This window comes from Canis aureus, chromosome 25 (assembly GCF_053574225.1).
Source record: "Canis aureus isolate CA01 chromosome 25, VMU_Caureus_v.1.0, whole genome shotgun sequence".
Lineage (NCBI taxonomy): Eukaryota > Metazoa > Chordata > Mammalia > Carnivora > Canidae > Canis > Canis aureus.
Genome location: NC_135635.1, coordinates 20836640 through 20853038, shown reverse-complemented (window position 1 = coordinate 20853038; position 16399 = coordinate 20836640). Strand labels below are relative to the sequence as shown.

General features: G+C 39.7%; 1 long non-coding RNA gene across 10 annotated transcripts in view; it reads left to right on the top strand.

Annotated features, from left to right (window-relative positions):
- Positions 1-16399, top strand: part of LOC144297060 (uncharacterized) — a 66849-nt gene that overhangs the window by 24882 nt on the left and 25568 nt on the right. For all 10 annotated transcript variants that reach the window (XR_013364119.1, XR_013364116.1, XR_013364118.1 and 7 more), the window contains one exon: positions 5469-5655. This is a non-coding gene — a long non-coding RNA (uncharacterized LOC144297060). The remainder of the gene's footprint in view (positions 1-5468; positions 5656-16399) is intronic.

Below are 16399 nucleotides of genomic sequence, written 5' to 3'. Positions count from 1 at the left end.
GATCCTGGGATTGAGTCCCTCATTGGGCTCACCCGGTGAGACTGCTTCTCCCTCTGCCTATGTCTTTGCCTCTCTCTGTGTCTCTCATGAATAAATACATAAAATCTTAAAAAAATACTGTATAATAGAATGAGGTGTGAGTTCCTGCCCCCTCTGAACAGTAGTTAGATATTTGGGTTATTATATTGGGTTACCTTTGTCGTTCAAAAAGAAAGCATAGCAATAAAGCAATAAAGCAAATCAATAAAGTATGCCATAAGGGCAATATTGTATTTATGAGGTTCTTAAAATGTATTTTATCCCACTGATACCTTGCCTATCCTGTCCCATGCCCAAGCCTCTAACTAGCATTCTCCTTCCTGGAAAAGTAGCATGGTAACAGATCCCTGGGCTTGACTCTAAGACTACCAATATCTCTGAGTAAAACTTGCCAGAAGCTCTGCTTTGCTTCCCATTTGGATTCCAGTGAATACTAACTTAACCAGAAAAAAGCATTATAAGGAAAAGTCAAAATCCCTTACTTTCTTTTTAAAAATTTTAATCTAATTCATTTTTTTAATCTTTTAAAAATTTAAGTTAGTTAACATAGAGTGTAGTGTTAATTTCAGAGGTAGAATTTAGTGATTCATCACTTATATTTAATACCTAGTGCTCATTTCAGCAAGTGCCCTCCTTCATGCCCGTTACCCATTTAGCCCATTCCCCACCAACCTCCCCTGCAGCAACCCTCAATTTGTTCTCTATATTTGAGTCTCTTATGATTTGCCTTCCTCTCTGTTTTCTTATTTTATTCTTCTTTCCCTTTGCCGATGTTCATCTGTATTGTTTCTTAAATTCCACATCTGAGTGAAATCAAATGATATTTGTCTTCCTCTGACTGACTTATTTTGCTTAGCATAGTACCCTCCAGCTCTATCCACATTGTTGCAAATCGCAAGATTTCATTCATTTTTTTTAAAGATTTTTATTTATTTATTCAGAGAGAGAGAGAGAGACAGAGACACAGGCAGAGGGAGAAGCAGGCTCTATGCAGGGAGCCCGACGCAGGATTCGATCCCAAGCCTCCAGGATCACACCCCAGGCTGCAGGCGGCGCTAAACCACTGTGCCACAGGGGTTGCCTGATTTCATTCTTTTTGATCACCGAGTAATATTCCATTGTGTATGTATATCCCATGTCTTCTTTATCCATTCATCAGTTGATAGACATTTGGGCTCCTTCCATAATTTGGGTGTTGTTGATAGTGATACTATACACATTGGGGTGCATGTGCCTCTTGGAATCACTATGTATCCTTTGGATAAATACTTAGTAGTGTAATTGCTGGGCTGTAGGATAGCTCTATTGTGAACTTTGTGAGGAACCTCCATACTGTTTTCCAGAGGGGCTGCACCAGTTTACATTCCTACAAATAGTGCAAGAGAGTTCCCTTTCTCCACATCCTCACCAACATCTACTGTTTCCTGAGTTATTAATTTTAGCCATTTTGACAGCTGTGAGGCGGTATCTCATTGTGGTTTTGAAAATCCCTTCCTTTTTATGTCTGAATGAGATACTGATTTTTTTTTTATTTTGGAGTAATCTCTGCACCCAGTGTGGGGCTCAAACTCACAACCCCAGGGTCAGGAGTTACATGCTCTAGCAACTGAGTCAGCCAGGCACCCCTGAATGAAATGCTGATATTCTTGAACTTTTTCATGTTCTCTAATGCCTGTCTTTCTGGAAATTACTTCTTCTAGTTTCAAATCATTTGGTTTATTTTTTTGTCCCCCCCCCCCCCCTTAGAATTATGCTGGAAACCCTTTGCTTTTATTTGCTGTACAAATATGGGACACATAATCACACATTCCAAATATGTTCCCATCATCTGTTTGCCTCATGGGCCAGTTTATTTTTCTTCAGACACCAAGTCCTTTTAGAGGCCGTAATATCATCTATTGGCCTTTCTGCAGACAGTTTACATTCTCTGGTATTCCTTAGAAGCATTTACACTTTCCTATCGGATAGCATTTTGTCCTGTTGGAATTATATTTACAATATTCTTCTTACTTGTTTAAAAATAAACACATGGACACAGTGAGTCTGTCTTTCTCTCTCACCATCTGTCCTTCTTTCAGCTATTAGCTTTGGCCTCAAAGGTACTCTCAAATGTAAGACCTTCCAGCACTGTGCCACTGATTGGGATGATCATGTTACAAAGAAATAAGCCCTAAGAGGTCAGCAAGCATGGCAAAGCTGAACTTTAACGTCCACGGGATGGAAGTGGGAAGTAGAACAAGGTGGCTGCTGTGGGGGCGTGTGGTGCGCAGGGTTCCCTCTGTCTCCAGGCTGGCTCTCGGAGGGGGTGGTTTGCTGCAGCACCTGGGAGCCTGGGGTCAGCAGTGGGCAAGATGAAGACAGTAACTAGGCAGCGGGGCTGGTGCAAGTGGTAGTAGGATGTCCTACTTTTCTTCTTTTCCTTTCTTTCTTTCCTCTCTCTACTCCTCACCTTTCCTTGAACCTCATACAACTAGTAAGAGAACTACTCTTCCTTAATGTAGAAGAAAACACTGGCATGAAAATACACTGTTCAAATAGTGATATGTATAATTGCAACAGAAAACCAGGGGCTGCTCAGGGAAAAAGTGGCAGTGGTGCAGAGCTGGCTGGTGAGCTTTGCTCTGTGAGGTGGGCCATGACTCCAGCACTCTTCCTGACTAACGCAAGGAAGTAAGAGCAGGTGGGGGGAGGGGTACTTCTGAGATGAAGTCTGGCCCGCTCCAGAGTCCCTCTGCTTTCCTAAGCCTCTTCCACAGGGAGGCCCTGGTTCTTTCTTTTATTCATAGTATGTGCCTACTATGTGCGAAGTATTGATGCTGGGGATACAGTGACAATCAACGGAAGAACAATCCCTGGTACCGGCAATCTACAAAAGTCTTGAGCTATTGCAAGTGTGATGAGTGATAACCAAAAGAATATTAATGATGTCATGGAGTACATAGTGAGGGAGTTAGTCTGATCCCCTTCACCTGTAGGTTCAGGCTTACCTATATGAGCCTTTGCCCATTGGTTAGTGAACTCCTAGCATTAGGCCTGCCAGTGATGGCCTAGAAAGCTGGATGCTTTGGGCATCAATGCAGCCCACCAGATTACAGCCTTCCCCAGCCATCTACCATGTTATTAGTCCTGGAAGCCTGAGCTTTGGTTTCAGGTCCATTGTCCTACACTCTAATTCTTTGCTTGTATTTAGATCCTGTCACCCTGCTTAGTTCTTGCCAGGTCCCTCCCATCTAAGACCAAATCTTTCTCATGAATATTCAGCCACTGACTGGGCTTGGCTTGGGCTGGACTGCCCTCTGTCCACCTGACTTGAGTCTAGACTGTCACTTGGACTCCTCCTGCCATGCCGCACCCTCCAGACTAGACCAACCTGCCCAAACCCAAAGCAAGCTGGCCTAGACCATGGAGAGCTTCCAGAGCTGGTCTGCTTGTCCCTTTTGTCCTTACCTTTCCAACTCCTGGTTTCTCCCTCCCCTCTCTCTCATTTTGCTGTGATCCGAAGGCTTTGTGGCTAAGTCTGAGTTATAACATTGTTACCCAATGTGCCCTGGTTTCGTTGACAATTTAATACCTATTGATTTATTGATTTATTCTTTCTCCCTTTCACATAGAATAAATATTGACTATTGTAATTTTCTGAGAGCCTGCCATGCACCAGGCATTATTCTGAGTGCTGAGGGAATACCAGGGAACAAAACAAGATCCCTGTCCTTTTACCATGTCCATTCTGTGCATGCTTTCTGCGATATAGATCTTTAATATCAAACACACTCTGATGTGAGATCAAATGTATCCCCCACACAATGTATAAGGCACACTATACTTCCAAACCCCCACATTTCTCCAGATGAGGAGCCCAGTTATTTCCTTAATTCCATGCCTCTCACTTCTGCTACTGAAAATGAATCCCCCATATGGACCGTTTCCAAACCACTCTGCTGGAAGCATGACATCAGCTCACAAATTTCTGCACCAAGTTTATAAACTACAACTGATAAATGAGTTTAGAGCTTGGAAATCAAATAATTGCCCCTCGAGACTTTCAGACTAGACAACACAAATTGCTCATTGCTGACACAAAGATTCCAAGTGAGGGTTTTCATTTCAGAGGCTTTAACCATGCTATTTAAGGGAATGCAAATTTTACTTTTGCTCTGATTAAAACCTATTATAATAGGTTTTATCATTGTTGGATAAATACTCTTTTATCTCTCCTTCAAATAGGAATAGTAATTTGGTGGCGCACTCACACACGCACGCATACACACACACAGAGGTTCTCTCTGTGTGTGGGGGGGTGTGTAGCTATGAGTATACATGTAATTGTGCAGTTTCTTTAGTTGTTTTCTTCCATACTTTGCCTCTCTTCCTAGCTTCAGAGTACTCTTGTGGACTATCATACTTACTGAGCAAAGAGAAATATTACCTATCTGTCAAGAGAAATTATATTTCAGCAGAATTTTGGGACGCCTGGGTGGCTCAGTGGTTGAGCATCTGCCTTCAGCTCAGGGTGTGATCCCAGAGTTCCAGAATCAAGTCCCACATTGGGCTCCCTGTATGGAGACTGCTCTCCCTCTGCCTGTATCTCTGCCTCTCTCTTTTTGTGTTTCTCATGAATATATAAATAAAACCTTAAAAAATTTCAGCAGAATTTTGAAATCATGTCCTGAGACTGACCACTTACCTTGAGACAAACATGCCCCACCCACTAGCTGAGCAGCAGACAAGCTGAGGTCAGGACTGTCTTCCAGGCTCTTCTAGGAACCACAGGGGAGTGCTGATGGCGTGAGGCAGAGCAGACATCAGATAGGTGGAAAGGGTAACTGGCCATGTGGTGTGATGTGAGAGATTCCTAAAAATGGTACTGGATTAAGAAAGTCCTTCCTCTCTGAGGCAGACAGGGGCTGTTAATGCCCCTGAGAATAGTCCTCAACCAACCACAGAGCAGAATGGGGAGGGATGACTCAAAGATGGGTTCTACGTAGTCTCTCCAAAGTCCCAGTGGAACTGAGCTCCAGTCACCCACAGTGGCAATCTGCTCATCAACATACCCTGGGTGGGTTCCTCTCACTCTACCCTGTTTTTCTCTACCTTTACTTCCTCTTCTCTCTCCTTGTTTTATTCCTCTATTCAGGATTATCTCCAAATAAACCATGTGTATTCCAATCTCTGTCTCAAACTCTGCCTTTGTGGGAACTAAATCTGAGATAAGGGCCCAGATAAATTAGTGAATATTAATTTATAGTGGTGCCTATCTGCCAGGTTGTGATACTCGAACATTGTTTGATAGCCAAGGGATGGAAAAAAATGCAGATAATCTAAATAAACTACAAAGGGTGGGAAATACCTGTTTTAGTAAATTTAGACATAGAGTTGCAACCATGATATTAGATGACTATAGAGTATTAATTGACTGTATTTTATTGTAGATGAGGAATTTGAGAATTCCTAAGACTGGAAATGGGATGATTTGTTGACATGGACATTTAAGTCAACTTGGACGATAGTCGTTTGGAAGACTATATGCCAGGTGCCAAACCTGTGATTAATAAGAGAAGAATTAGAATTGTGGAAACTCTGCTGGTGAGGACAGGAAGTGGTTGATTCAAGTAAATGGTGAGGCTTCAAAGAATCAATAACCAAAGCCATCTTTCTGTATTGATATAAATTTATATCATTCTTTTAAAGGGCTGTATAGTATTCTGTGGATGCTGTACCATAATTACCTAGCCAGCTCTTACTGAGGGACACTTAGATTATTTCCTATTTCTCAAAACTATAAACAAAGTGTGAATACATCTTTTCATATTTGTGTAATTATTTCCTTGGAGTAAAGGTCTACAAGTAGAATTGTCACCAAAGAGTATATATATCTTATGTTTTATTATTTCTTGTCAGATTACCCTCTGGAAAACAGGTACATTTTGCATGTCCACAGAAAAAGCAGGAAGTTCATGTCTCTTCCAACCTTGTCAATGTGTGATTTTGAGAAATTAAAAAAAATCTTTGCCAAGCTGATAGGTAAAAGTCATCTCAATACTGTTTTAATTTTCCTCTTTTTATATTAGTGAAGTTGAACATTTTTTTCATATACTTACTGACCATTGGTATTTTAATTACCTGTTTATGTCTTTTTGCCCATTTTTTTCTATAGGAGTTTAAATTTTTCTTAATTTGTACAAATTCTTTTAATATTATGGATAGTAACCATTTGCCTCACATTATTATTATTATTTTCCTTAGTTTGTTCTTTGTCTCTCAACCTTATCTGTGATTTTTTTTTTGCCTCACAAAAAGTTTTCAGTTGTTTGTTCTCAACATTATTTGTCTTACTTTTTCCTATTTCCTATTACTTTTATGTTTAAAAATGTTTACATTTAAATATTTGGCCTGTCTATAATTAAGTTGTAGAGAGGTAACAATCTAATACTTTCTCCCTAATTACTGATCAATTTTCCCAACATTTTTGAATGATCCCTTATTTTCTTTGGTGATTTGAATGTCAATTCTTGTCAATATTTTACTAGCACCCAGTTATTTCCCATTTCCCTACTCTCTGTAAGCTGCAGCTCCATCATATTGTCAGAGTATGAGACCAAGCCCAACCCTCAGGTTAGGCACAGCCAGGGGCACTGGTGAGCGCCACCTCAGTCTGAGTCCAGGAAGGAGGGGGAGAGGGTAGAAGGGAGGCAGTGTTGCAGCAGCTCTTGGGGAACAGGACTCTGACTCACACAGTGACTGGAACATTCATGGGCGGCTCCTTCGAAGCACAAAAATAAACGGGCATCTAACAGCACAGTGGCAGACTGCCTAGATCTTATTCCCTGGATTGGGTACTGGGATGATAGCTTCTCTTTTCTAGCCATTGCTTTAGGTGCTGGCATGATGCCCACTTGCAGTAGAACTGTGCCCTGATCCCCCAGGGTTCAGGGTGACTAAGGATAGCTTTCTTAAATCCTTCTACAACCATCTTCTTCAAATAGGAGTTATTTTTAGAGTTTTGGAGGTAAAAAGAAAGGAGACAAAAAAGTTTCATCTCTCTCAAAGCATTCTGCTTAGCATAAATTCTTGATTTTAAAAAAATCACAGCAACCCCGTTTTTAATTAGGCGAGACAAGCATGCATGCCCCCTCATCATGGCTGCGTCTTGACTCTTTCCATCACCCTCAGAAGCTGCTTATGCTCAGTGAGTGCTGGTCTCTCTATTCCCAGAGATGTTCCTGCAGCTCCAGGACCCAGCAGTGGGCTATCCATCTCTAGAGTGCTTTGAATTCAGTGGTTGTTGCCATTACTGCTACTGTCTTCTGTCACCAAGCCCAACCTACCACATGAGCCTCACTTTTGTGGATGCTGGAAGTCCTTGCTCTGAGAAGGAGTAGCCTGCCTACCCTACCTCCCTTTGGCAGGCTAGGGTTACCACAGACTCCTGTGTAAGGAGGCCTGGCTGAAGGTAGGTGGAGGCTGAAATTCAGCACTCAACACAGAAGGCCTGACATGCTGCTAGAAAGGTCAGTGGGTACTGGGTCTGCCTCAAGGAAGGTGCACCTTTCAAATTTGTACAAAGCCTCTGTTTGGGCTGTCAGTGGTACTGGGGTAGGGCTTGGTGTAACTGTAAGGTAGCTTGGAGTTATAGCCTTTTGCAATAAGAAAATAGATTAAATCCCTTATAGTAGTTACTGGCAGGGTTCATTTCAGGTACTACATGCTTTAGGTGCTTATCAGTTTCTCTCCCTGCCCTCTGACAGGAAGCCTATTGTCACTGACTATACTTTTGTACTTTGAATGAATGTGAACATTTTACCTCTCCTTGCCTTCAGCTGAGGGATACCTGTTCTGCTATGATGAAAGTCTATTCTCTGAGATGAAGTATCCAGTGTATTGTTCTTTATTAGCCCTCTTTCTTGTCTTTCCAGAAGCTTAGAGATTTATGAATAGGACAGCCCATGCCATGAAAAAGGGTAAAGGACATCTATGGAATTGTCAACCTCATACCCTTCTTCTAGGAACTCTCTCTCCTTCAACCTCCCTCCCTCTTCTCTTATCCTCATGGTTAAGTCAGGAATATCATTTCCATATATAATATATCTTGTTAGGTTTGACCCAACCTGGGCACAAAGGTTTTCCCTATTTTTTTTCCAATTAAAATTGAGAGGGACTGTTCATCTCTAAGAATAAAGCTCTAAGATTTTAAAACTGCGTATAGCTTGTTTTCCTCCTGATAGAGATAGATGATCTACATAGAGAATGACGGTAGCCTAGAGAGAGAAGTGGAGATCCCAAATAGAGAAGGAGAGAGTTCTGGAAGCTTTCCATTCTCTGTCCCAGAGGCTCATCTGCCTCCCAATTTTCCCCATCATTTGATTATTTACCTCCTTCTAGGATTTGGTGAACCAGTACCTCTTGCTCTCCATCCCTTTTGCTTAGGCAAATTCAAGTTGTGTTTCTGTCCACCTTACAACCAAGAGCTTTTCTTACACAAAGGCAAATAAAGTACACTAGAGTTTTTTGTTTTTCTAGTTAGACTCCATGGGGCCTGGACTATAAATATTACTTCACACAGATGAAAACTAAGAGGTCTATTGGATCATCTGTCATTTGGATTGTTAAATAGGATTCATTACCAGGCTGAAGTTTAACAGTGAAGTGAATAGTGAAGGAAATCAAGTCCAGAGGGTTTTCCGTTTCACAATAATGCTGATTTCCTGAGAAAACTGTTTGACCCCAGACAAGGCATTTACTTTTTCAAGAGAATTGTTTTGTCTCTCTCTCTCTCTCTTTTTTAAACAACAGAGTGCTATTGTATAGTAGACATTCTTGAGATGATTTTCTTTCTGTACACACATGTGAGAAAACTAAAGAGGGGTATGAGTAGAATAAACAGGATTGAACATGCATATGTGTAAATCACAGTATGAAGAATCTCTGCTGAAATTCTGTTCATGGTTTGATGAGATCAATGTTATTGTAAACCTATTTTTCATGTTTGCGTTAATGACACCCATTCAATCACCATTGATCTTGAGAAAACTCTGTGGAGGCCACAGAGCTGGAGAAAAGAATTCCTTCCCACAGAGTGTTTATAACCTTAGTCTGTATGTATACTCTTGCAAAGAACTTAAGGCAAGGCCAATTGAAGTAGACACTGTAACAAAGAGAATCAAGTATTCTGGAAGCATTGAAGGAAGAGAGAGAATGATTCCAGCTGGGTTGGAACACAAATGGCAGATTTATATTACCCAAGCTCAGGGAAAACTATCTACAAATCTGAGAATGTTAGTTTATTGCTTTGCAATAATAATTATGTCTGACAGGTTTCTAGATGCTTCTTCGATTGTACATGAGCTTACTACAGGGTCCTTAAGTAACCCCTGATGCTTCCTTAACTGAGATTCTATTTTATGATGAATATTTCTCAAATACTTCATAATTCTAACGCTTGAGGATTTTATAAGATGAGAGGGAATGTAGTGAGTGGCTTGATGGATCAAGTTCAAAAGGCAAAATCTCTTTTCTTACTAAAAATGAGCAAGGATTAGCAAGCTTTGGGGTTTTTTGGGTAAAGGGCCAGGTAATAAATATTCTTGGCTTTCCAGGCTGTGAGAATTCTGTCAAGACTACTCAACACTCCTCTGTTAGGGCAAAAGTTGCCATAGGTAATAAGTAAATGATGAACAAGGCTGTGTCCCAATAAAACTTTATTTACAAAAACAGGTAGAGGGCTGGATTTAGCATGTAGACTATAGGTTGCTGAAACCTGAACAAAGAGAAAAGGAAAGGAAAAGGGTTATGAGCATTTAATGAAAAGGACCTACTGGCACGATGTTGTATATTGTGGGGAGATATAAGGATGTAAAACACATGGTCCAAAGTCTGATACAGTGGAGGAAATCTGTAAACAAATAACCAGAATATGACATGAAATGGGATTTATTACATAAAGCCAAATATTTCTGGTTTAAAGAAGGCAGAAGACAGGATCTGTTCACCCGGAGAAAGGGAAAGGGACTGCAGCCAAGAGGAGCCTTGTAAGAAAATGAACAGAGACAAAAGAACATTAGGAGGGAACAGGAACATTTAGAAGAAAGTCTGATACACAGTTATGTGCCCATAACTGTGAGAAGGAGAGAGTTCTGGAAGCTTTCCATTCTCTGTCCCAGAGGCTCATCTGCCTCCCAATTTTCCCCATCATTTGATTATTTACCTCCTTCTAGGATTTGGTGAACCAGTACCTCTTGCTCTCCATCCCTTTTGCTTAGGCAAATTCTTAGGCAAAAAGATGTACAGTCAGGCTCAACCTTGTTTTCTGTCTTTGCCTTTCCCAGAGCCTCATGATTGGATGTCCACTCTAGAATTAGTCTGGCCCTTAATAAGGACCTATCTCAGCAGCTCTTGCCTCACCAGAGTGGCTTGAAATAAAGTCATACTTCTGGGGCCCAGAATCTGGTGGCACCAGTACTAGTGCCTACAGTTGTACCCCTCAGATTTCTTCATTGCAGCATTTCCCAAGCCTGTTATTTGCTCCTCAGCTTTCCCTTAATTTCTCCTCCTAAGTTAACCTGACTAGTACCTAAATGCTCCTTTGCAACTAGGAATTTGGTACCCACATTGGCACCTTCCAGCCCATCTTTCCTGGAGCTGGATCCTGCTCCCAAAACTCTCTGCTCACAGGTGGTAAGTCTGTTATATAAGAGCAAAGATAATTGATCAATCTCTCACCTGACTTCCAGATTATACTGGGCCACTTTCTTCCTTCCCAGACTGAAGAAGCCATATGGCTTACTCTTCTTCCCTGCTGGCTGTTTGTTGCAGGAACTTCACATACTCTGCCTGAGCCCCCGAGTCAGTGCAGTATCACAAGCCTCATGCCTGCTCAGCCTGAAATGGGCCACGCTGAAATAAGCTTCCAAACCATCCTTGTTGCCAGTTCACAATCAAGATTACCATTTGTCAAGTTAAAACAAATAAAAAGCCAATATTGATGGGATGCAAGCAGCTTTTTACCTGGCGCTAAACTGCTGAGCCACCCGGGTTGCCCCTAATCTTTAAAGTTCAAAAAGCTCTTGGCGAATAAAAAGGAGCCAACCCTATGCAACAGTTGGAAAACTGACACCATCTGTGTGTTCCAAGAGTGGATGGTTTTAATACAGGGAATTTGAGGCATGCAGATTTTGTAAGGGCCAGCACAGGTAAGGATGCTATTGTCAATGATTTCAGCCTATAGCACAAAGTGGGTAGTTCTCAAAGGCTCCCTTAAAAGCTACTTTTAAAGTCAAGAACGTGTGGGAAGCTCCCACAAGCCATCACAGCTGCAGCACCATGAAGGCAGTTTCAGCAGCCAATAGTTCTGAAGCAGTTCGTAGGGGTTCATCTGGAGACTACTAAGAACTTTGGGTCTACATTAGCTCACATATCTGCCTGTGGTGGCCTCCAGAGAGGGATAGCTTTACCTTCTCTTCTATTGTCCACATCTCACTGCAGTGCTTCTCACTGGCAGACACTACCCTGCAACTCTATGGGGAAAGGGCTTCTGGGAGATTTAAACCTTGGCCCTTCTCCCTTGTGGAAGAGCAAGGAAATGGTGTTGAAAGCAGACTATCCTAGGTTTGTCAGTAAGCCTTTTCTTTTCTTTTTTAAATTATATTTTGAAAATTATGTTTCCTTTTAAAAAAAAATCTGTTTCACAACTGGGTTACTCAACATTGCTAGTGGGAATGTAAAATGGCGCAGCCACTCTGGAAAACTGTTTGCCAGTTCCTTGAAAAATGAAATATACAAAAAAAAAAGAAAAATGAAATATACAGCTACCACATATTCAATAATTACACCTCTGAGCATTTGTCCTAGAGAAATAAAAATTTATATCTACATAAAACCAAATATTCATAATATCTCTATTTGTAATAAACTGTGGTATAGTCATACCATAGAATACTACTAAGCCATAAAAAAGAATGGATAGCAAATGGAAAGCTATTCCATGTTCACAGACTGGAAGAACAAATATTGTTAAAATGTCCATACAATCTAAAACAATCTACAGATTCAATGCAATCCCTAGCAAAATACCAACAACATTTTTCACAAAACTAGAGTAAATAATACTAAAATTTCTATGGAGTCACAGAAGATCCCAATAGCCAAAACAGTCTTGAGAAAGAAAAACAAAACTGGAGATATTACAATTCCAGATTTCAAGATATACAAAATGGATATTCAAAACAGTATGGTGCTGGCACAAAAATAGACACATAGATCAATGGAACAGAATAAAGATCCCAAAATAAACCCATTCTTGTCAATTAATCTATAACAAATGAGGGAAGAGTATGCAATAGGGGAAAGACAATCTCTTTGGCAAATGGTGCTTGAAAAACTGGACACAATTTCTTATACTGTACACAAAAATAGACTCAAGATGGATTAAAGAACTAAATGTCACACCTTATACCTGGTGTTTGTCAGGAAGTATATATATATAATATATATAATAGAATATTACATAACCATAAAAGGAATGAGATTGTGCCATTTGTGACAACATGGGTGGACCTAAAGGATATTATGCTAAGTGAAGTAATTCAGACTGAGAAAGACAAATACCATGTGATTTCACTCATATGTGGAATCTAAAAAAAAAAAAAACACACAAATGAATAAACAAAAAGTAGAATCAGATCTACAAATATCTAAAACAAAATGGTTGCCAGAGGGGAGGTGGATGGAGGGATAGGCAATAGGGGTGAAGGTACAGTCTTCCAGTTATGGAATGAATAAGTCACAAGAATAAAAGGCACAGCATAGGGAATATAGTCAATAATACTGCAATAGCACTGCATGGTAACAGATGGTACCACATCTGTGGTGAGCTTAGCATAACACATGAGCTTGTCAAATCACTACTGGAAACTAATGTAACTTTGTGTTACATTACTGTGTTACAAACAGAATGTCAACTGTACTTAAAAATGTTTAAAAATAAAAAGAATTAAATATTGATACATGCAACTTGAACAGATCATCAAAGAATTATGTTGAGGAAAAGGTCAGTTTCAAAATGGTACATAGTGTATGATTCCATTTTTATGACATTAAAATGAAAAAAATAGAACAGATTGAGAGGGTTCTTAAGGGATTAAGGAACGAGATCTCTGTGGCTGTAATAAGGAGGCATGAAGATCCTAGTGATAAAGCTACTTTGTATCTTGAGTGGTAGTGAACAAGTAAGTCCATACATGTGATACAATTGCAAAGAACTAAATACACACATACACATAAGTAAGTACATGTAAAAATGGTGAAATCTGAATAAAGTGGATGGATCGTGTAAATACAATTTATGGCTCTGATGTTGTGCTATAATTACACAAATTGGTATCTTTGGGTTGGGAGAAAAACTATATGAAGAATATAAATACTCTGCTTCTCTCTCTCTCTCTGTGTCTCTCATGAATAAATAAATAAAATCTAAAAAAAAAAAAAAAAGAGCAGCCCCCGTGGCTCAGTGGTTTAGCACCGTCTGCATCCTGGGGTGTGATCCTGGAGACCCAGGGTCGAGTCCCGCGTCGGGCTCTCTGCATGGAGCCTGCTTCTCCCTCTGCCTGTGTCTCTGCCTCTCTCTCTCTGTCTCTCTCTCTCTCTGTGTCTCTCATGAATAAATAAATAAAATCTATAAAAAATTAAAAAAAAGAATATAGATAATCTCTGTATTATTTCTTAAAACTGCGGGTGGACCTACAATGACCTCAAAATAAAAAAGTCTAGTTAACTCTGGGATATAGAACCTTTAATATGAGATTCAAGAAAAGATTCCAGCAGTGAGAAGATGGTAGGACTAAATAAATAAATGTCAAGACTTCTTCGAACTCTTAGGATTTCCTTATTTCTCTTTTCTTTCATTCTCTCCTTCCACTCCCTTTTTGTTTTTTTGTTTTTTTGTTTTTTTGTTTTTTTTTGGACAGAGCATGCAAGTTTGGGGAGGACAGAGAGAATCTTAAGTATGCTCCATGCCCTCATGGAACCCCATATGGGGCTCAATCTCACTACCCTGAGATCATGACCTAAGCTGAAATTAAGAGTGGGACGCTTAACCCACTGAGCCACCCAGGTGTCCTTCCTTTTTCTTTTTTCTTTCTTCATTCTTCACATTTACTTTTATTTTTAACATACCAAGAAAAGTTTAAAACTTTCCATTGCTGTTGCTTTACTGATGAAATCCAAAGACTCCTCAGTTTGGCCTCAGGACTCTCCATAATCTAGTCTCTGCCTAATTCTCCTGCCTGAAAATCCAACAGTTCTCCTTCACAGTCCAGAAAAACCAAATAGTGAATATTATGCTGCCTTACACCTGCCAATCCCTCCCCCTACACCCGGCATGTATTTTCTTTGACTTGCCTTTCTCTGGAACACTCCATGGTTGTCCTTGATTTCACTTGTTCCACATTCAAATAGCCTACTCTCAGTGTTACTCAGCCAGCTACACGGGCATGAATCTGGAAGTGGCATAAAACATGCCCTTTCCACCAATCTGGAAATTTGTTGCTGATAAACCTAGGTTTTTAGGTGCATCTCCTTATATAAGTGGAGAAACTGAAATTAGTCCAATTCTAATTTTAGTGCATATAAGAAATCTGTTAGTTTGAATTTGAACATGTAAGAAGAACATTTATTTATTATTAATAATCCTTCACCGACTTCTAAAGAAAATGGATCCCAATTAACTAGTGGATCAATCTAGGAGCCTTTGGCACACTGCAAGACTGGAATAAGTAATAACAAATGGTTGTTGTGCAAGTTTGGAACAAGAACTGGGCAGAGTGCAAGTGTTTGGCATGAGAGAGTTTGGGAGAGAGAAGGGGGGAGCTCTATGAAGCAGGGATAGTTGTCAGGAGGGCTTACTGCTACAGGGAGGAAGAGGGGTTTTAAAGCCAAATATGGAAATTTGAAAGAAAAGATACAGCTAAAGGACTCCCTCCCCTTTTCTCTTTATTCTTTTTTCTTTTTTTTTTTTAATGAAAAGCCATGCATTATTCCCCACTAGAATTTTCAGAAAAAAATCTACTTGAATCACTTACCTTATTTTTAAGTGGGGTTTTGTTTTGAGGGAACTTAAAGATGAATATTCTGCTGGCATAAGGGTTAGAGACATGAAGAAAAATATAAATTTCAATTTGCACAAATTAGTCTATGTGTGTGCATACACAATTAAGGAAATATCTTTAAGATATTGGTTTGAAGAAATACCAAGTGAGTACCTTACCTAGAGTTCACAGATTCGTTAATACAACCTGGACTTCACTTTTTGTGCATTGTTCTATAACACTTAATCTTCCACACACCAAATATGCCCAAGGAGTGAAGGACTTTTCATTCAGATACTGCCTGCTTATTATTGGATAACTCTATCATTTCTGTTAAATAGGACTTTATATTATTTTTAGAATATTTTAACTGCATCTGGTCTTTATTATTTGATAAAAATGAGTTGAAAACAAAACAAAACAAAACAAAATACTAGTGCTAACACTTGGATAAAGTATAAACTCATCAACTGAGAAATGAGATCAAGGATCTAGAAACAAAGGATCCACCACAAGAAATTGACAAATTAAGTCCCAGTAAGTCACCCCGGGTCTAAAGGCCAGTCAAGATTGGAGCAGAGGAATGGAGAACCAGAGCGGAGGGCTTTAGGGAAAAAAGGGGTTTGATTGAATAAATGATGTGTCTGGCATTCAGAAAAACTATTGCTACAAGTACAGCAGATTGATAGAAAAAAATCAGGATTATGAACACTGGAAAATAAGAAAAGGAAAAAATGAGGCAGTGGTTATTAACTCTAAAAAAAAAAAAAAGATGTAAAAAAAACCCCATTACTTATCTCAACAGTAAACAAGTACATAGTTATAATAATACTGTTGATTTACCCTCAAATTGTGACCTAACTCTGTTGAGTGAATAAAGATAGGGAAAGTAGAGTTAGAGCTTATCCTCCATAAGCAGTCAATAGATTTCTAAAATTAGTAAGTCAAGAAATAGCAGCTGTGTAGGCATATTATTTAGAAATATGTTTTGGGCGCCTGGGTGGCTCAGGTCATGATCTCAGGGTTGTGAGATCTAGCCCTGTGTTGGGCCTGTATGCTGGGCATGGGTCTGCTTAAGATTCTCTCTCTGCTGCCTCCCCTCCCTTTCCCTTTCTAACAACAATGACAACAAAATGCCAAAGAAATAGATAAAAGGTAAAGAATCACCTATTGTGTATTGGGGATTAGTGAATGGTAAAACAGGAAGTGCTGGTTTTTATTACAAGCCCGTTTTCACTATTTGATTGTTTTAACTGTACATGTATTATTTTGATAAAAATTTA